The sequence below is a fragment of the Neoarius graeffei genome, chromosome 2 (genome assembly GCF_027579695.1).
Source record: "Neoarius graeffei isolate fNeoGra1 chromosome 2, fNeoGra1.pri, whole genome shotgun sequence".
Classification (NCBI taxonomy): Eukaryota; Metazoa; Chordata; class Actinopteri; order Siluriformes; family Ariidae; genus Neoarius; species Neoarius graeffei.
In genome coordinates this window covers 40663245-40684857 of record NC_083570.1, presented here as the reverse complement: position 1 = coordinate 40684857, position 21613 = coordinate 40663245, and the positions used below count along the sequence as shown (strand labels likewise).

The window sequence follows — 21613 nt, the reverse complement described above, 5'->3', positions numbered from 1 at the left end:
TTGCTGCACTTCAAGAAACAAGACTGGAGGCATAAGACCAAATCAAAGAGAATGAGTACACTTTCTTTTGGATTGGCAAGTCTGATGGCAGGAGAGATGCTGGAGTCGCTTTTGCGGTCTCCAACCACATAGTTGGGAAACTGACATCACTTCCCACTGGCCATTCAGAGAGGATCATGAGTCTGTGTGCTCCACTTGACAATGACCGACACCTGACCTTGATCAATGTCTATGCACCAACCATGACGTATTCCGATGAGGAGAAAGAGGCTTTCTATCAAGACTTAGCTGGAGTTGCTGACATCGTTCCTCAAGAGGACAAGCTTGTGATTCTTGGGGATTTCAATGCTAGAGTGGGCAAAAACTATGGACGATATGAAGGCACAATCAAAAAGTTCAGAAAAGGGAAGATGAATTCAAATGGTGAATTGATGGTGAACTTCTGCACTGAGTGTCAGATATGTGTTACAAACACATTCTTCAGACAACCTGAGAAGAACTACTTCACTTGGAGGCACCCCAGGTCTCAGCACCTGTATCTACTTGACTATGGCGTTACTTGAAAGAGCAACCTGTCAGAAGTTCTGTCCACCAAAGCGATGCGGGGAGCTGAGTGCTCAACAGACCATTATATGGTTCACTCTCATCTCAGGCTGAAGCTGTCACTACCAAGAAGGAAAACACCAAGCAGCACCACTGCCAAGAAACTCAATGTGCAAAAGCTCAGAAAAGAAGAGGTCCAGACGAAGTTATCCTCAGCAATAACATCAGCCCTGGAAGAGGAATCCCCTGCCCCACAAGATATTGAAGGAAAATGGCAAAGGTTGAAAGACACCATGTACACCGCTGCTTCTGAGGTGGTAGGCAAGCCAGAGAGAAATTCACCTGACTGGTTCCTGGAGAAGAAACGGAAACTGCTCAACCTGCACCTAAAAGAAGGCACCGAAAGGAGCAGAACAGCCCTGAAGGAGATTAAGGTTAAAGTGCAGCATGAGATAAGAGCTATGAAAGATGATTGGTGGTGTAGGAAGGCAGAGGAGCTGCAAGAAATGGCGGAGAGAAATGACTCTCAAGGGCTTTTCAAAGCCCTGAGAAGCATGTATGGACCAAAGAGCAATGTTGTGGCTCCAATTAAAAGTGCTGATGGCACCAAACTCCATACAAATCTGGATGAAATCCAAGGGGGATGGAAAGAACACTTCCAAAAGCTGCTTAACCAGGAAGGGACAGCAGATCCAAATGCCTGTCAATGGCTGAATAGAAGGCCAACAAGGGACGAACTCTGTGAACCCATCACAATGGATGAGCTTGAGAAAGCCATGCGGAGCACAAGGAATGGCAAGGCACCTGGCCAGGATGGCATTGCTGCTGAAGTACTAAAACACGGTGGTCCAAGCCTGAGAGCAAAGCATGCCTGGAGGAGATGGCCCTTCCACAAGATTTCAAAGATGCCCTCACTGTTACAATCTACAAGAAGAAGGGAGAGAGGAGTGAATGTGGGAACCATCGTGGAATATCCCTCTTATCCATTGCTGGCAAAATTCTGGCAAAGATTGTGTTGAATCACATCAAGTCCATTTCAGATGATGTGTTGCCAGAGTGTCAATGTGGGTTTCGAGCTGGAAGATCAACTACTGACATGATCTTTACCCTAAGACAGTTGCAGGAGATGGCCATTGAACAATGTCAGCTCCTATATGTAGTCTTCATTGATTTCTCAAAGGCCTTTGATACAGTGGACTGACAGACTCTCTCGAAAGTGTTGAATCTGTACGGTTGTCCTGAGAGACTTGTGAACATCAGCATGTTCCATGATGGCATGGCAGGACAGGTCACCATTTGAGGAGGTACAAGTGAGGCTTTTTCAATTAACCATGGTGTTAAGCAAGGGTGTGTCCTTGCCCCCACTCTTCACCTTGTACCTTGTGGCAGTGTTCGAAACCATGTCTGTCATGTATGAGCCAAAGTTTGCGCCGTATTAATTGTTACCAGCAGGTGGCACTGATGTTCTGTACTACTGGTTGGAATGCGCATGTAATAAACATGACCAGAAGAAGTGAGTGAACCAGCCACAAGTGTGTCCATGTTGCTCTATCTGAAGTGTAGAATTGTTTGCATATAGAGATATTTGGAAGCAACATAAATTGGCGACGAGTTGTGTAGTTCTGAAGACTTTTCACATCATCTGCAAGTGGCAGACTGTGCTGGGGAAGGTTTTTTTTTAACTGAAAAGTACGACCATGCTGCACTGGACATTGGATAGCTAATGTGCTAACAAGTTGGCTGCTAAGAAGGGATGAGTCAGTCTTCTGGTATAGTACAAGTCGTCGGAAGCAGACGCATCATGGCTGGAATAACAGGACATATGGATGCTTTTGATGAGGTAAGTGAGCAATGGATGTCGTATAGTGAACGTTTTGATCATTACATCAAAGCAAATGACATTCAGGAAGGAAAGAAGCTAGCCTTATTATTTACAGTGTGATGGGACCTAAGACTTATGGACTGCTTTGCAATTTGATTGCTCCTAGCACTACTTCGGATGTGGATTTTGATGGTGTTGTAGATGTCCTGAATGACCATTTCACGCCAAAGCCGCTCGTGATAGCAGAGAGGTTCCGGTTCCACAAGTGAAATCAGGGGGAAGGAGAAACAGTTGTGCAGTATGTTGCTGTGCTAAAGAAACACTCTGAACATTGTGAATTTGGTGCATATTTGGAAGATGCACTAAGAAACAGATTTGTTTGTGGATTAAAGTGTGAAACTGTCCAAAAGCACCTGTTGACTGAGAAACATCTCACATTTAAAGTGCTGATGACACGTTTTTGACATCTTTGGCGATGTTTTATAATATAAAAAGTAATTCCCGATGATCCATATATTAATTCACGAAGGTGCCTATTTTACAAGTTATGATGATAAACGCGGCTATTTGGGCAAATTTGACGGGGCTGCAGCACCCAGGAGACGAAGGAGGAGGAGGAGCTATATGACGTCAGCGAAAGAACCTTCCTCCTAACTTACCAGTTTCTTGTTGATGCGACAGGTGTTCAGTTTATCATTATTAGTATTTTTATTATACATTATTATACATTATTATATATATAGTTATTATGCCTTCGCGTTGTGTTGCCGGCTTTAGCTCCAAAACCCACAAGGATTCGGTAAGTTTATTCAAGTTTCCCAGAGATCCCGAGCTGCATGCGAAGTGGGTGAAGCAAGTCAGGCGCACTCGTGACAAGTGGGAGCCCTCACCAACATCCGTCCTGTGCTCTGAACACTTTGATTTGGATTGTTTTGACACCCTTCCCAGCTTAAAGGAATCTCTTGGGTGTTCAGTTCAGCACAAACGTGTGTTACTACCATCAGCAGTGCCTACACAGTGTTGCCAGATTGGGAGGTTTCCCACCCAGTTGGGCGGTTTCAAGTGCATTTTGGTGGGTTTTGAACATATTTTGGGCTGGAAAATGTCAGCAGTATCTGTAGCCAGATACTGCTGAAGTTTTCCAGCCCAAAATATGTTCAAAACCCACCAAAATGCACTTGAAACCGCCCAACTGTGCGGGAAACCTCCCAATCTGGCAACACTGCCAGTATTCCGGAGGGAGTCTACTAGTAGCTATGCCGGATCCAAAGACAGTCCTCCTGTCAGAACATGTGTTGTGAAATGACATAAGATAAAGGTACGTAGAACTATAGATTCTACATGATAATCATAAATGTAATCAAAGTCGGTGTGATATCAGTCATGTATTTGCTTGTGAAAGCTTGTGGCTTTCATGTAACTGCCACCTAGCAACGAGAGGCAAAGGGTAAAGAGGGTAGACTATCATAGATTCTATTCGGAAGAGATCAACACAATTCTAGACTCCCAGAAGAGGAAGAGCTAGCACTAGAGAGTTCACCGGCGTTTTCATGCGCCATTTCCATTGAGTAGAACCAGAGTAGAACAGCCAGTGAACCGCAGCGTGTTCTTCCGCTGACGTCACAACATGGCCGCGAGCCACGGACCCGGTTTTCTTGCGCTGTGCAATTAAAAGTTGGATATTTGCGTAACAACAGCTTCTTTTCACGTAATTATAACAGAAATCTAACATGTTTGCCATGTTGTATAGTTTATTTAAGAAATTGCATAGAGTCATGTTCATGTCATCAGCCCTTTAAGAAAGCAGTGGATTGGGGGGCGTCGTGGCTCAGGTGGTTAAGGCGCCATACCATGAATGCGGGCGACCCGGGTTCGATTCCGGCCTGAGGTCATTTCCCGATCCCTTCCCGTCTCTCTCTCTCCCGCTCATTTCCTGTCTCTACACTGTCCTATCCAATAAAGGTGCAAAAAGCCCAAAAAAATATCTTTAAAAAAAAAAAAAAAGAAAGCAGTGGATTATGCTGTGTCACAGATACAGCAGCACGCGACGTGAAGCAGTTAAGTAGTTTCCTCAAAGTAAACCTGGTGTTTTCATAAAAGGACAAGTGTCACCGCTGTGGGAAGACAAACCATAGTGAGGAAGACTGCTGGTATAAAGATTGTGAATGTCACCAGTGCAAGAGGGTAGGTCACATGAAAAGGATGTGCACGAGCAAGGGCCAAAGCAACCAAGACAGATGGAAACATGAAGAAAAATCTGAGCAGAAAGGTAATGCAATCAAGCACAGTGTTAAAAGCAAAAAGAAGAGAATTCGTCATGTGGGTGCAAGATTAAATGAAAGTGAAAGTGAGGAAACTAAATCTGATACTGACTCTGATTTGGGACTGTATGCATTGTCTGAAAAGGGGAAATATTCACGAATTCCTGTGTTGCCTATAGTAAATGGAAAGAAGATGGAGATGGAATTGGATACAGGGGCTGTTGTGTCTTTGAGTCCTTGGGAACAGTACAAAAGCACGCTCAGCCAGCTGCCTTTACAACCCACTGATGTCATGCTAAGGACATAGGAGAAGCTCTCGCACCTGAAGGGGCCATCAAGGTGCAGGTAAAGTTGAACAAGCAGTGTGCTGAGTTACCCTTGTACGTTGTGAAAATAGATGCACCACCACTTTTTGATAGAGAGTGGCTGAGAGCTATTAAATTGAACTGGAGAGATTTAAAGACTGTGTATGCCATTGAGCAAAAAGAGAGAGACACCTCGGAGGCTGTGTTAAGAGACACTCAGCTGTTTTCTCTAAAGGGCTTGGAACAATGAAAGGGATTAAAGCCACATTGACACTTAAACCCAACAGTGTTCCAAAATTCTGTCCTCCACGCAATGTGCCCTATGCCCTACGACCATGAGTGGAGGCCGAGTTAAAACATCTGACAGAACTGGGAGTGATATCGCCCATAGAGCACAGTGATTGGGGTACGCCCGTAGTGCCAGTGATTAAACAAGATAACGCAGTGAGGCTGTGTGGAGATTTCAAGGTCACCCTCAACCCAGCCCTCTGTGTGGATAAGTACCCAATTCCACGCATTGAGGACCTCTTTGCATCTCTAGCAGGAGGTCAATGCTTCAGTAAGTTGGACTTATCAAATGCTTATCTACAGATGGAGGTGGAAAAATAATCAAAAGAGCTGTTGACTATCACAACACAGAAAGGACTGTTTCGTTTCAACCGCTTACCATTTGGCGTAGCGTCATCACCCACTTTATTCCAAAGGGCAATGGACAAAGTGCTTTGCGGACTGCCATACACTCATTGCTACCTGGACGACATTCGTGTCAGTGGTCCTGATGAGCAGTCTCACCTCAAAACTCTGGATGCAGTCTTGGGCAGGCTAGAAGATCAGGGCCTGCATCTCAAGCAAGAGAAGTGCCTGTTTTTCCAGGAGTCTGTGGAATATTTAGGCCACATCATTGATGCAGCTGGGCTCCACAAATCACCAGAGAAGGTATGTGCCATTGTGGAAGCACCAGGTGATGTTAGTCAGCCATGTTCATTTCTAGGAATACTGAACTACTATGGATGTTTCATTCCAAACCTGGCCACTGTTCTGAGACCACTCAATGAACTGCTCATTAAAGAAAAGAAATGGCAGTGGACCTCAACCTGTGAGTCAGCGTTTCAGAAAGCTAAAGCACTCCTTGTATCACAGGAAGTACTCACCCACTACAATCCAGAGCTGCTGCTCCACCTCGCATGCGATGCTTCACCATATGGCATGGGGGCAGTGCTCTCGTATGTCATGCCTAACAGCGAAGAAAGACCCATTGCCTATGCATCACGCACGCTCAGCAGAGCAGAGCAGAACTATGCTCAGATCAAGAGGGAGGCATTGGCGATAGTCTTTGGAGTACGTAAGTTTCACCAGTATCTCTATGGTAACAAGTTCACCCTACTCACTGATCATCGCCCGCTGACCTCCATCCTGAGTCCAGTGAAAAGTACTCCGTCCATGGCTGCAGCCTGAATGCAGCGTTGGGCACTACTCCTGTCTGCACACGATTACACCATTCAATATCGGAAGGGTGCATTACATGCAAATGCCGATGGACTGTCGAGGCTACCACTCTTACACACCCATAAGGAGAAGTTGAGCGCAGTAGATGTATTCTACACCTCGCAGTTGGACACCTTACCAGTTAGTAACACCGAGATCAGATGTAACACCATGTCTGATCCCATCTTGTCACATGTCCTGGAAATGACCTCAACTGGTCGTTTTCCAGCTGCAAAGGATGTTGGTGAAGAGCTGTCGCCCTACCTGCTGCACCAGTAAGATCTCACTATACAATAGAGATGCCTCATGTGGGTTGTGAGAGTCAGTGTGCTGCCCAAACTGTGCCCCCAGGTGCTCAAAGAACTTCACGCTGCACACTCAGGTGTAATGAGGATGAAGAACCTGGCACGCAGTTATGTTTGGTGGCCCGGCATTGATTCTCAAATCGAGCTCCAGGCTAAATCCTGCCACTCCTGTCAGGGGGTACACAAAGAGCCTGAGCTAGCACCTCTACACCTGTGGATGTGGCCCTCCAGTCCTTGGGAAAGGATACATGTGGACTTTGCTGGTCCATTTGAAGGACACATGTACCTGGGCGCTGTGGATGCTCATTCAAAGTGGCCTGAGGTACATATCATGGACAGCACCACATCTACTATGACCATTCAAGTGCTCAGAGGACTGTTTAGTCGCTATGGCATTCCTCACATCCTTGTGAGTGACAATGGACCCGTTTTGCTCTGAAGAATTCAGTGCATTTCTGAAGTCCAATGGAGTCCAACACATTCGCTCCGTGCCATACCATCCTTCCACCAATGGCTTGGCGGAATGCTTTGTGCAAATGTTTAAACAAGCTTTAAAGTCCTTGAAAGGCACAGCACAGGTGCAATAACACCTTGATACTTTTCTGTTGACATACAGGAACACTCCCCATGTGACAACTAAAGAAACACCAGCAATGCTGTTCCTTGGATGCAGGCTGCATTCATGGCTGGATTTCCTCAAACCCAGCGTGACTGAAGCAGTGCAAAGGTCACAGGATGCTCGACAGCAACGCCGCCAACTACGCTCTAAGGACAGACAGTTTGATGTTGGAGAGTCAGTCCTTGTGTGTGACTATAGGAAGGGGGAGGAGAACTGGGCACAGGGTGTTGTCATGGAAAAGACTGGACCTGTGTCATACAAAGTAAATGTGGGAACACAAGGCACATGGAAGCGCCATGTGGATCAAATGCTGATGCGTCTGGATCCTTCACAGTGTCAGCAGACTGCTGTGAACCCTTGTGACAGTCTTCCAGTGTTACTGAGTGAGAGTTCCACCACACTTCCACCTAGCGCACCTCACCAAGAGCAAAATCATGATCGAGTCTCTGGTACCATTGAACCATCAAAAACAAAGTAGTCCACTGAATCACCGCAGACTGGACATACACAAGTGACCGAGACTGTGAGACGTTATCCCGTGAGGATTACCAAACCACCAGTTCGCTACCGTGATGAGTGAACACTTTGCCTAGTTGAAAGAATACAAGACTGTCTGTCTGGTTCTGAGACATTGTTTGCAGCATACAAGTTGATTTGACAGAATTAAGATCATTCTTCATTTTTAGTATTGTGTTGTAAAAAAAGAAAAAAAAAACAAAAAAAAACTTATTGTGTAAAAGAAAAGCAACCTTCATTGTACAAAATAAATACCCATGTGTTGATGGACAACATAGCTTAGTGGGGAGATGTTATGTATGAGCCAAAGTTTGAGCCATATTAATTATTACCAGCAGGTGGCGCTGATATTTTGTACTACTGGTTGGAATGCGCATGTAATAAACATGACCAGAAGAAGTGAGTGAACCAGCCACCAGTGTGTCCATGTTGCTCTATCTGAAGTGTAGAATTGTTTGCATATAGAGATATTTGGAAGCAACAATGTCCATCAACCTCAACAAAGGAGTGTACATCAGGACTCGGTCAGATGGCAAGTTCTTCAACCTTGGAAGACTGAAGGCGCCTACAAAAATAAGAGAAATCTGCATTCGTGAGTTGCTCTATGCTGATGACTCTGCACTGGTAGCTACTGATCAAGGTGATCTCCAGGAAATTGTGGACAGATTCAGTGCAGTGGCAGCCCTCTTTGGGCTGAAGATCAATGTGTCCAAAACAGAGCTCTTGGTCCAGCTTGCCCTAGCGCATGAGCTACATCCATGTGACATTCTTGTGAAAGGTGAATCCTTGAAGAACTGTGAATCCTTCACTTACTTAGGCAGCTCAGTCACGAAGAATAACTCCTCAGATCTGGATGTTGAGCATAGGGTGCAGGCTGCAACCAAGTCCTTTGGAGCCCTCCAAAAGAGACTCTGGTCTCGCCATGAGATAAGCTGATCCACAAAAGTGAAGGTGTACAATACTGCAGTACTCCCAGTATTGCTGTACTCCACAGAGTGCATGATACTGTACAGACACCACATACGGAAACTGACCAGTATACAGCTGAGATACATGCGCCAGATTCTTGGCATCAAATGTCAGGACAAGATTCCTGATGTGGAAGTGCTCAAGAGAGCCGAGAGTGTCAGTGTCGAAGCCCTTATTACTGCCTCTCAACTGCACTGGGCTGGTCATGTATGGCGAATGCCTGACTACCAACTCCCCAGAGCAGTCCTGTATGGAGAACTGAGTACTGGCAAGAGGAAATGTGGAGGTCAGAAACTGAGATACAAGGATGTCCTCAAAAGACACATGAAGAGGGCTGGAGTGGATGACTTCACCTGGGAAAGGCAGGCCCTTGACCAAGGAAAATGGCGTTGCACCATCAAGAAGGCAAAGAATGCAGTGGAAGAGAAAAGAAGAGGAGACTACATCTGGGCTCATGAGAGCCGGCATACTGTTGCAACTAATTCAGACTTCATCTGCCCCAATTGCCAGAGGCCATGCCAATCAAAGGCAGGTCTCATGGCCCACATGCATTCCTGCATCACCTAACAACTAGTCACTGAAATGATGGATGGCCGAAGAAGGAGAAGAAGTCCTGTTGTTCAAGGATATTCCATTCTGTGACAGTGAAGCAGTCCTGCAGCTTGGAGAGTGCACCCTCCAGCCAGGTTTTTACAGTCTTTATGACCGGCTTAGTTTTCTTCCTGAGGGGAGTGTATGCAGGGATGAGGAGCAGTGAGAGATGGTCAGACAGACCCAGATGTGGGAGGGGGACTGCTCTGTAAGCATGCTTCAGATTAGAATAGACACGGTCCAGTGTGTTAATCCCTCTGGTGGAGCAATGTACATACTGTACAAATTTGGGGGAAGGACAGTCTTTAAGCATGCTTGGTTAAAATCCCCAGCAATGATTTGTACTCCCTCAGGATGAGCTTGCTGCTGTCTATTAACAATGTCATGTAGGTGGGCGAGAGCTATGCTAATGTTAGCATTTGGTGGAATATAAACATCAGTAATGAGCACCTCTGGGCAGATAGAAGGGTCTGCAAATGACTGTCATTGCTTCTATGTCAGGAGAGCAATGGGTGTGTGTGATCTTACTGTTTGTACACCAGTCATTGTGAACATATACACACAGTCCCTCCCTCTGCTCTTACCGGAGTCTCCATTTCTGTCATAGCGATGAGCAGTGTGGCCTGCTAGCTGTACTGTAGCATCTAGGATCAGTTGATGTAGCCAGGTCTCCGTGATGATCAGTACATAGCAATCTGGCATCATAATCTGATGTTCAGGAGTTCTGTGTGACTGTAAACGTGTGTGGCATGACACCATGTTCTAAAGCACACTACACATACAAACAATACTAGTGTAATACACCTTGACAGAGAGCTGAGAGCCGCAGCATCTGTACGCGCCGCCATCACCAAATTTCATTAGTTCAAAGGGCTATCAATACTAAGTATAAAGAATATGCAGACAAACGTAGAGCAGACAATCCAAACTTTTCCCCAGGTGATGGAGTCTGGGTGGCCACAAGAAACCTCAGAGATCCCAACACCTGTAGAAAACTTAAGCCACAATATATTGGGCCATTCAAGGTCCTGTGTCACATCAACGAGGTCTTGTACCATTTAGAACTCCCCCCCCCCAGCAGGTTATCTCCTACATTCCACGTCTCCAATCTGAAACCTGCCATCCTGGGCCCTCTTGCCAAAAACACACCGGTCCAGGAGCACCCAGCTGTCAACATAGAGGGTGAACCCATCTACCAGGTAAATAAGATCCTCAATTCTAGACATAGAAGAGGGCAAGTCAAATACCTGGTAGATTGGGAAGGTTATGGACCCAAAGAACAAAGCTGGGTTTCCTCTAATGACATTCTAGACCCACTCCTCAAGCAAGAATTCCATGCTCTATACCCCGACAAACCAGCACCCAGAGGTAGGGGGTGCCCTAGAATGAATGTAGCTCCCAGAGGGAGCGCCTCGGGGGTTCTGTCAGTAAACCTGCTGAGAACATTCAGACTACAAATATGGACACTTTGAACTACACTCCCCAAGAATCACAGCACCCTCTGTCCCCAGACTATTGATTACCGTGGTCACTCATCTTCCTAATTACCTCTCTCCTTACTTAAGCCACTCACTCACTCAACTCAAGTGCGAAGTATCATTCTGCTCTATCCAGTTCATACCAAGCCTTGTATTTTCTGACTGCCTCTCGATTTTCTGACTCTTACTCTTCCTTTTCATGTTTATGCTCTTTGTCTTTCCTCTATGTTATTTGCCGAACTCCCAACCCTCGCTAGTTTCCTGACTTTGATTCCTATCTCACATTTTGGCTTTGTTGACAGTTTTCACCCCGCTCTCCTCTGCACATACATCCATGAGTGCCTGCACCCTCACAATAACAGAAATAATCAGTGATTCTTATTTAAGATTGTAGTCAAATTAACTAGGAATGCAGTGGAAAATCACCACAGAAACATGCACACATTTAATATGTAGTAGCGATGACTCCATGAACTTTTTCAGTGGCAAAATTGAAAATATCAGGCAAAAAGACCTTAGTGTGATTATTGACTCCAGCCTTTCATTTGAAGCTCATGCAGATAACATTATTAGGCTAGCCTTCTTTCATATCAGAAATATTGCTAAGATAAGAAGTGTCACTACACAATGCAGAAAAACTAGTTCATGTCTTTATTACCTCTAGGTTGGATTATTGTAATTTCTTCCTGTCTGGATGTTCTAGTAGGTCCAAAATGTAGTTGCGACAGTCTTTACTAGAACCAGAAAATATGATCACATCACCCCTATCTTATCCACATTACATTTGCTTGCAATCAAATTTCACATTAATTATAAAATACTACTATTAACCTCTAAAACACTGAATTATCTTGTGCCACAGCACCTGAGGGAACTTCTGGTCTTTTATGCCTTTTTAAATGCTGACTTAGATAAAAAGGTACAGGCTATTTGTAGATACCTCAAACAGTTAAGGCTACAGCAGGAGGCAGAGCCTTCTCTTACAAAACCCCACAGTTATCGAACAGACTTCCAATTAGAGTTCGGAGCTCAGATATAGACTCAGTCTCGGCTGAAAATATATACTTGTTTAGTCAAGCTGTTTGTTAATAGCTTTTTATTAGCTGAAGGAGCATATCTGGTGGGTTCTTGGGCATAATGTTTTTGGTAAACTGGGATGTTTGGATGCTGTCTCTCTCACACACACACACACACACACACACACACACACACACGTTCACTTGGCTTTGATGATGGTGAAGTGGCTGGCTGCTTTATGTCCCAAGGCACCTTCCTGTCAGTGTTATCTTCTGGATTTCCCCTTATGCGGTCATAGTTAATCTTGCCCGAGTTTTCCAAAAGCATCGCAGCACAAAGATCATTGTTAAAGGGTACAGCAAGCAACACAATGAAGGCTCTCTCTCCTAGTTAAGACACTTAGTGTTAAGAGGCTTTTGGGAAACCCACCACTTATCAGAGTCCCTGCTTGCACATAGTACACAATGTACACCGTTCTTAACTGTTAGGTGATGATGAGCAAATTTAACAATCTGTGTTTCTCTCTCCATCCCCCCATGTTAAATTACACATGCTACTTTTGAGATCAGTGACCCTTTCTGTTCTCTGGACCTGCCTGATCCATCCTGATGTCCTAAACCTGATTGAAGTTCTCATCATCTTGCTCCTGCTGAGGATGGCCCCATATGGACAGCCTAAAGATGCACTTAGAAAACATTGAAGATGACTTAGGACTACAATTGATACAATCAGTTTTGCTATGATGGCTTAAGACTACAATTGCCATGATAATTTTAGGAGTCCTGGCAGTCACATCAGAATGGCACTGGCTGGAAAAAGGGATCATCAGTGGATGTACTATTTCAGTGACCCTCTTTGCCTTGGCTCTGAACATGCTAGTCAAGTCAGCCAAGGTGGAATGCAGCACCCCTCTGGAGTCTAGCAGCCCATTATACAAGACTTTATGGATGATCTGGCAGTAACAACCACATGATGAGGAGCAGATGGGTTCTCCATGGCTCAGAGAGACTCATCATGTGGGCTCAGATGAGCTTCAACCCAGAGAAATCCAGGTCCTTGGTGGTGAAGAGGTTGAAGGTGACTGACCAGTTCCACTTTTCTCTGCAAGACATCAAGAGACAATCAGTCCCTGAGAAAGTTTAATATCCTTGGAAAGACCATTGACCAGGATGCTACATCCAATAAGGCCACAAACCAGGAGTTGGAGGTGTGGTTGTTGGCTTCCAGGAAAATTCAAGGCCCAGATTTACCAACATGGCATCCTTTTCAGGATCTTGCGGACACTGGTGATTTATGAGTTCTCCATATCAAGTGTGGAGTGCTTCAAGAGAAGGATTAATCATCACCTCCACAGGTGGATGGGCTTGCCATGAAGTCTGGGCAGCATCACTTGGTACAGTAACATCAAACTGAGCAAACTTTCCATGAGCAGTCTGAGTGGGGATTTTATGGTTTCCATTGCAAGAAAGGTGTTCCAGTATTTGAATTACACAGAAGCCTCTCAGACTGACATAGAAGTGCAAACAGGGAGCAAAAGGATAGTACAGGAATGCAGTGGACCAGGCTGAGTCATGGTTCCCTCACAGAGCTCTGGTGGGGACAGTGACATTCAGCTGTGCAGGGCTTGGTAGCTTTACCACAACCCTATACAACAGAGCCCAGGGCAAGGACAGGCATCAACTGGTCCAAATAGATGTGAGAGCCTGGGTTAAAGAGCTGCATGCAAGCCAGATTGTGGGGATATGTCAACAGTGTGCAAGGACAATATGGGAACAGGCATTAGATCTAAAGATCTCCTGGTCCAAGTTGTGGCAGACCAAATCTTACCACATGAAGTTCCTAATTCAGTTCATCTATGATCTCCTACCAAGTATATCCATCCTTTTCAGCTGGGGAGGTTGACTCATTAGCTTGTTCTTCATGTGTCAGAAGTACACTGGAGCACATTCTCAGCTGCTACCCCAAAACACTGGGTCAAGGTTGCTATTGTAGGTCACATGCTGAAGACAATTGCTGACACCATCAGCAGTGCCAGAGACCAGTGCAAGCATACCATACCAGCAAGGTAGTGGTGAACAAATAATTTAAAATGCTCAGAACCTCCATGCAGTGCATGGAACTCCAAATTGCTACAGGAAACACTGGAGAAGCAGCATGTTCCAGCAGGACCAGCATACAGAGGCCCCAAGTCTAGATCAATGATCTGCAAAACACCTGTCTGTGCTTTCAATGGATGACCTCACAGTGACCACGGAGTCTCTTCCAGGAGCCTGATGGATCCTTAAATGGGCTATATAAGCATATTGGTTGGACACCTCCAGGATGGAATTAAAGCCTGCTAAATCAAGATTTTGAAGAAGGACAGAGTGATGGATGAGTTCTCCAACTCAAAAAACACCAATACCTATGATCACAGAGAAGTCTGTGAAAAGAACTTTGAGAGCAGCCTCAGAGATACAGCTATGATTAACTGCACCTGTGAGGGGTGACTGAAAGAGGTGGACAGAACAGGTAAATTGAAAGCAAAGATGTACCAGAATGTGATACTGCCAAAGACTCTCTGGCTACTACTCCTGTATCAACTCCCAATCTCCATTATCACAGACCTGGAAAGGGGAGTCAGTTGCTATATGAGGAATGAGGAGATGGCTGGGCCTTCCAAAGACCTTGAGCAGCTTGACCCTCTATGGAAACACCTGAAAACTAGACTCACTTTGAAATCCATCACAGAGGAGCTCAAAGTGTTGTGTGCGATGTAGGTGCTGTAGTACTAGGAGTCACATGACCCTACAGTCTCAGGGGTAGTCACCTATGATGAACAGAACCACACTGCATCAAGTTCCTGGTTCAGGCAGTCTATGATGTCCTCCCCAGTCCATCCAACATGTACTGCTGGGGGAAGTCATTGTGGAGACACCAAATTGCCCTCTTTGGCACAGAAGGGGGACACTCAAGCACATCTTAAGCTGCAGTTACAAAGGCTCTGGGGGAAGCTCGACAAAATCCTTGCTGACACTATCTGCAATGCCAACTCCATCTGCTCCAATTCCTTTCACATGTGTGTAACCTGGCAAAAAGGCCAAAAACAATGCCCAAAGCACCATCAGTGCTTCTCAACATGGCTTCAGATTGGCAGCTGATAGTAGACTTGGGCAGGCAGCTCAAGTTCACCCTGCACATTGCTAGAACAGAGATCAGAACTCATCCTCATATCAAAGACAGCAAAGAATGTCATCATGCTGGAACTTGCTATGCTGTGGGAGGGCCAAAGGACAGATGCATTCAAGATGAAGGGGAATTGCAAGGGCTTTGGCACCACCTGCCTCAAACAGGGCTGGAAGATGAAGTACTTGCCTGTGGAAGTGGGGTGCAGAAGCTTTGCAGGGCAGTCCCTCTGCAAGATATACTGTATGCTGCACTCTGTGCTACAGGAAAGAGGAGGAGAAACACCATCTATAAAACTGTACAAAGGCCACAGTGGGAGACTCCAAGTGACTCGGAATCAAAAGACCTGATCAATGGAACACTGTTAGTATTCAATGAATTGAAGCCTGATGAACCTCAACTGGATCAGTGAGGTGAGAGTGTCTGATGTTGTGAGATCTGAAACACCAGGATACATCACTGATGACAAGTCCAAGTCTAGCATCAGAGAATGTGTCTATTGGCAAAAAAAAGGAACAATATATTTAATGAAATCCAGCAAAGACAATTCTAAACTAAACCACCAGAGGACCCTTTCCCTCAGTTCTAGGACTCTTCTTCAGCTGTCTCACTGTAATGCGGTGGTGACAAACCAGACACTCGCAGATTAAGAATAAACTCAAGGTTTTAATAGACACAGTGAGAGAAGAAAATGTACAATAATCAGGCCAGGTCAATACTGGGAAATCCAACAAAGTAGTGAGGGCTAGACAAATCGAGGTCATGAAACAGGCAATAGTCCAAGAACCAGAAATCAGGAAAACACAGGCAAGATAAACACAAGGGCTAGGCAAATCGGAGTCGAGAAACAGGTGAAGATTGAGAAACCAGGAAGTGAGAGAAATGAGTAGATAAACACAAAGGCCAAGCAAAATGGGAAGAAACCAGAAGGCAAAAAGGGTCATACACGGAAAGACAATTAGAAATATAAATGCTCACAGAAATGTGGAGGCAATACTGTGCAATGAACAAAACAAACAGAGGGGTATAAATACAGACATGAACAAAAAGGTACAGCTGATGACAATTAAAACTCAGGGGAGCCACTCCTAGGAAGTGGCTCCGGGTTGGATGATGGAGTGCATGTGGTAGTGTCAGGTGTGTGAGTGGGATTGTGGGAAGTGGAGTCCAGAGTGTTAGGTGAGCCTGGGACCGTGACACTCACTTGTTTCCTGTTAAAGGACTATCAATTAATCCAGGGAAGAGCTGGAAGTAAACAAATTGCCATTACTGCAGTGGAGTGTCCCTAAAATATACATGCGTGTGAATATAAGCTGTGATTAGAAGTATGTAATTTTCTAGTTTTACTTTCTACGTAATGCTACATTTGAGAATGATGTCTAGGAAATTGGGAAGAAGTTGTGCAGTTCTCAGCTGCTCCAACAGTAGAAGTTGTGCAGTTCTCAGCTGCTCCAACAGTAGCAAACTTCAACTTTGAAAAAAAAAAACCCTGAGTGAAAAACACACAAGCCTTTACTTCATGAAGCGCAAAGCCCCTGTCTGAGACCATACCAAGAGACAGTATTCCAGGAACAATGCTGACTACTTCAACGACATCAGAGACACCAGGAACCTGTGGCGGGGGATTCAGACCATCACAGACTACAAGCCCTTGCTGCAGACCCGTGATAACTCCACCTCTCTGCTGAATCAGTTGAACGACTTCTTCGCTCGCTTTGAGGCAGACAGCAGCACCACGGCACAGAAGACCCCACCACCTCCTGGCGACCAGGTGTTTTGACAGTGTGAGGAGAGCTCTCAGGATGACAAATGCACAGAAAGCCCCGGGTCCTGATAACATTCCTGGTCGTGTCCTGAGAGACTGTGCTGAGGAGCTCACAGATGCCTTTACAGACATCTTCAACATCTCGTTGAGCCAGGCTGTTGTCCCCACATGCCTCAAAGCCACCACCATCATCCTGGTCCTGAAGAAACTGTCTCCGTCCTGCTTCAATGACTACCGCCCGGTCGCACTCACTCCCATCCTCATGAAGTGCTTCGAGCGGCTAGTCATGTGGCATATCAAGTCTGCCCTCCCCCCCCCCCCCCCCCCCCGCCCTGGACCTTTTCCAGTTTGCATATCAGTCCAACCGTTTGACCGATGATGCCATCTCCACTGCCCTCCACTTAGCCCTCACCCACCTGGAGACAAAAGACTCATATGTCAGAATGCTGTTCATAGACTTTAGCTCAGCATTCAACACAATCATTCCTCAGCAGCTTATTCATAAACTGGACCAGCTGGGACTCAACACCTCCCTGTGCAACTGGCTGCTGGACTTCCTGACGGGGAGACCACAGGCTGTACGGGTCGGCAGCAACTCCTCCAGCACCATCACATTAAACACGAGGGCCCCCCAAGGATGTGTGCTGAGCCCCCTCCTCTTCACTCTGCTGACCCACGACTGCACACCAACATCCAGCTCTAACCTCTTCATTAAGTTTGCAGATGACACAACTGTGGTGGGTCTCATCAACAATGGCGATGAGACAATCTACAGGAGTGAGGTGAGCCGCTTGGCCATGTGGTGCAAGGACAACAATCTCCGCCTGAATGTGGAGAAGACGAAGGAGATTATTGTGGACTTCAGGAGAGTGCACACCCAGCATGCTCCACTAACTATCGATGGTGCTGCATTGGAGAGGGTGAGCAGTACCAAGTTTCTGGGTGTGCACATCCCTGAAGACCTGTCCTGGAGCAACAACACCGCATCACTGGCCAAAAAAGCCCAACAGCGTCTGTACTTCCTCCGCAAACTGAGGAGAGTAAGAGCCCTGGCCCCCATCATGCACACATTCTACAGAGCCACCATCGAGAACATCCTGACCAGCTGCATCACCATGTGGTACGGCGCCTGCACCATGTCCTGCTGCACGACTCTGCAGCGCATCATGAGAGCAGCTGAGAGGATCATTGGTGTCTCTCTCCCTTCTCTTATGGATATCTATAACTCTCACCTCACCCGCAAAGCCATCAGGATTGCAGGTGACCCCACCCACCCATCTCACAGCCTCTTCAGCCTGTTGCCATCGGGGAGGAGACTGTGGAGTCTCCGGGTCAAACCAGCAGGCTCAAGGACAGTTTCTTTCACCAGGCGGTCAGGAGGCTCAACTCCCTCCCTGTTCTGCCCCTCCTCCCCCCTCTGCCCCCTCCACAGATTCTGCCCGTACACCCCTCTGCCCCCCCCCCCCCCCCCCTTCAGCATCTAACATCATGTCACCCTCACAGTTCCCCCCACAACACACACACACACACACACACTCTCAACATTTATTCTCACACTGAACTCAGGAACTCAGGGACTGCACATTTCACTTTACCTTGCCCATTTGCAATATTCCACACTACCTTACCTTAACAGCTATTAGTTTATTGTTTATACTGCTTATTTCATGTTTACCTGCTATACCTCAAGTGCCCTTGACTGTTATTTTATGTCCTTTTGCTCCAATTTATATGTGTGTGTGTGTGTGTGTGTGTGTGTGTGTGTGTGTGTGTATATACCTGTGAGTGTTTAGTCTATGTCTATTTCTTATCTAGAGTGTTTATACTGCTTATATTGTTTATTTCAGTTATTCTATTTTTATTTATTGCATTGCCTGTTTGCACCGTGGGTCAGAGAGGACTGAAATTTCATCTGCGCTGTATGTCGAGCATGTATAGCATATTTGACAATAAAGTTGACTTGACTTGATTTGATACACTTTAGATTTCCTGGACAGAGAAGCAAGGTGTTTACCAGAAGTGGTAATAGGAACTGGACATATAAAAATGATCAAAAACATGTACACTGTACAGAAGCAAGCATTCACTGAACTAGTACCTGACTCATAATCTGCTTTAGGAGAGGAGACACTGATTTATACTCAAACCTCATTTGCCGAAAGAGAGAGAGAGAGAGAGAGAGAGAGAGAGACCCTGTCTATCTGAATTAATAAGGCACAAAGATTGCTTCTACTAACATGTAGACAAACACAGCATTACACTGTGCCTGACATGCCCCTCAGGGCTTCAGCTTTCTCAACCCATCACGTGGGCATTTAATCATGCGCTCACATAAAGAGTCAGTCACAGTGTCTCAGAGTTAAACCATTTCTCTTAAGAGTGATTCTGTATCCTTCAAATGTCTACTGTTGTTTCAGCCCTGCTCAAAATGGGAGCTGCAGAGAAATTCATAGACCAAAAAAAAAATCATGGCCAAAGAGCTTCAATTGGAATTACAAAGATATGCAAGTTTCACCTCTCCTGCTCCTGCTGGATTCTTGTGCAGAAAAAAGGGGAAGGCACAATGGGAATAAATCAAGTAAGAATTAGGTATCTCTGTCCACTATCACTGGCCCCTCAACCCTTGAACAGAATACACAGAATCACTAGTATATTTACCAAAGCTGAGTTTTGAAATATTTCTCATTTGCGTCCACAAGAGAAATGAGTGGAGTACCTTAACACATGCTGTGGCCATATTAAGTATTGTGTCATACTTTAATGACTGGTAAACATCCTCTGACTTCCTGGCATTCATTAATGATGGGTCATAAGGGGCATCTTGGGAAAGTTTGTAATTGCTTACAAAGATGATATCCTCCCTGTAACTAGACGCTCATATACATCAAATCAAACCATGTTTTTGGGAGAGGTAGTACTTTGTGAAAGGTTAAAAAAAAGGGAGTTTCATATACAGTTGTGGTCAGAAGTTTACATACAGTGACATGAATATCATCTTGGATATGAATGTCATGGCAATATTTGGGCTTTCAATGATTTCTCTGAACTGTACATTTTCTGTGGCAGAATGATTGTACAGCATACATCTTTTTAAAAAAAACTAGAATTCGATGTACACATTTCTTTGGGCTTTCTGAAATCAACACAGGGTCAAAAGTATACATATAGGGTCAAATGTTTACATACAGCACACCTAATATTTGGGTAAAATGTCTCTTCGCAAGATTCACATTGACCAAACATGTTTTGTTTACCATGAACAAGCTTCTGGCAGAATTCTGGTTGGCTATTTCATGACTCTTCAGGTAGAATTGGTAGAGTTCAATTAAATTGTTTTTTCTTGGCATGGACTCAACTTATAAGCACGGTCCATATATTTTCAATAGGGTTGAAGTTAGGGCTTGTTTTAAGCTTAATGGTAGCCTGCTTTATCCTCCACAACCAGCTCTGATGCATGTTTGGGTTTATTGTCCTGTTGTAACTCCCAATCATATTCAAGTTTCCAATATTATGCTGAAGAATTCTAAGGTAATCCTCCTTCATTATTCCATCCACTTTGTAAAATGAACCGGTTCCACTGGCAGTAAAACAGCCCCAGAGCATGATGCTGCTACCATCACCACCAGCTGGTACAGTGTTCCTCTGTACATCATGGTCATTGTGGCCAAACAACTCAATCTTTGTCTCATGCAACCATTCAGCTTTCCTCCAGAAGGCTTTTTCTTTGTCCGTGTGGTCAGTTGCAAACTTTAGTTAAGCTTGAAGGTGTCAATTTTGGAGCAGGGGGTTATTTCTTAGATAGCAGCCTCTTAGTCCATGGTGATATAAAACTCACTGAACTGTAAACAGTGATCCACCAGCTTCCAGTTCATTGCAGGGCTGTGCCATGGTGGTTCCTGGGTTGTTCCTGACCATCTGAACTAATTTCCTTTTGGTGGAGAGTGACAGTTTGGGTTTTCTCAAAGCAAAGTGACTTGGCAAAGTGACTACACCTCCCAGTAACTTACTTAAAATTGTTTGAACTGATCTTGGGATCTGCAGTTGTTTAAAAATGGCTCTAAGAGACATTCCTGAATTGTGTACATCTGCAATCCTCTTTCTCAGATCTGCACTGAGCTTCTTGGACTTTCCCATTTTACTGTGTGTTGGTCAATCCAATGAGTGCTGTAATCAAACCCTTTTTATGAAGGCACAGAGAAGATACCGGCTGTAGTCAATCAAAATTCACTAACAGGAAGTTAAGAGGCTGTGGCAAGATAAGAGACATTTTGGAAGTTTCAGCACCTCTGAATTAATAAGCTAAGTGAGTGTATGTAAATTTCTGACCCTATATGTATACTTTTGACCCTGTGTAGATTTCAGAAAACCCAAAGAAAATTGTGCACCAAATTCTAGCTTTAAAAAAAAGATGTATGCTGTACAATCATTCTGCCACAGAAAAAGAACAGTTCAGAGAAATCATTGAAAGCCCAAATATTGCCATGATATTCATATTCAAGATGACATTCATGTCACTGTATGTAAACTTCTGACTACAACTGTACCCCAGAGTACAACCCCGATTCCAAAAAAGTTGAGATGCTGTGTAAAACATACATAAAAACAGAATGCAATGATTTACAAATCCTTTTAGACCTATATCCAATTGAATGCAATACAATGACAATATATTTGATGTTCAAACTGATAAATTTTATTGTTTTTTTGTAAATATGCAGTCATTCTGAATTTGATGCCTGCGACACGTTTCAAAAAAAAAATGTTGGGACGGG

At 44.9% G+C, this 21613-nt stretch overlaps 1 protein-coding gene across 1 annotated transcript in view; it reads left to right on the top strand.

Moving 5' to 3' along the window:
- The window catches only part of tshr (thyroid stimulating hormone receptor), a 114070-nt gene that overhangs the window by 58553 nt on the left and 33904 nt on the right, over nt 1-21613 (top strand). The window lies entirely within an intron of this gene.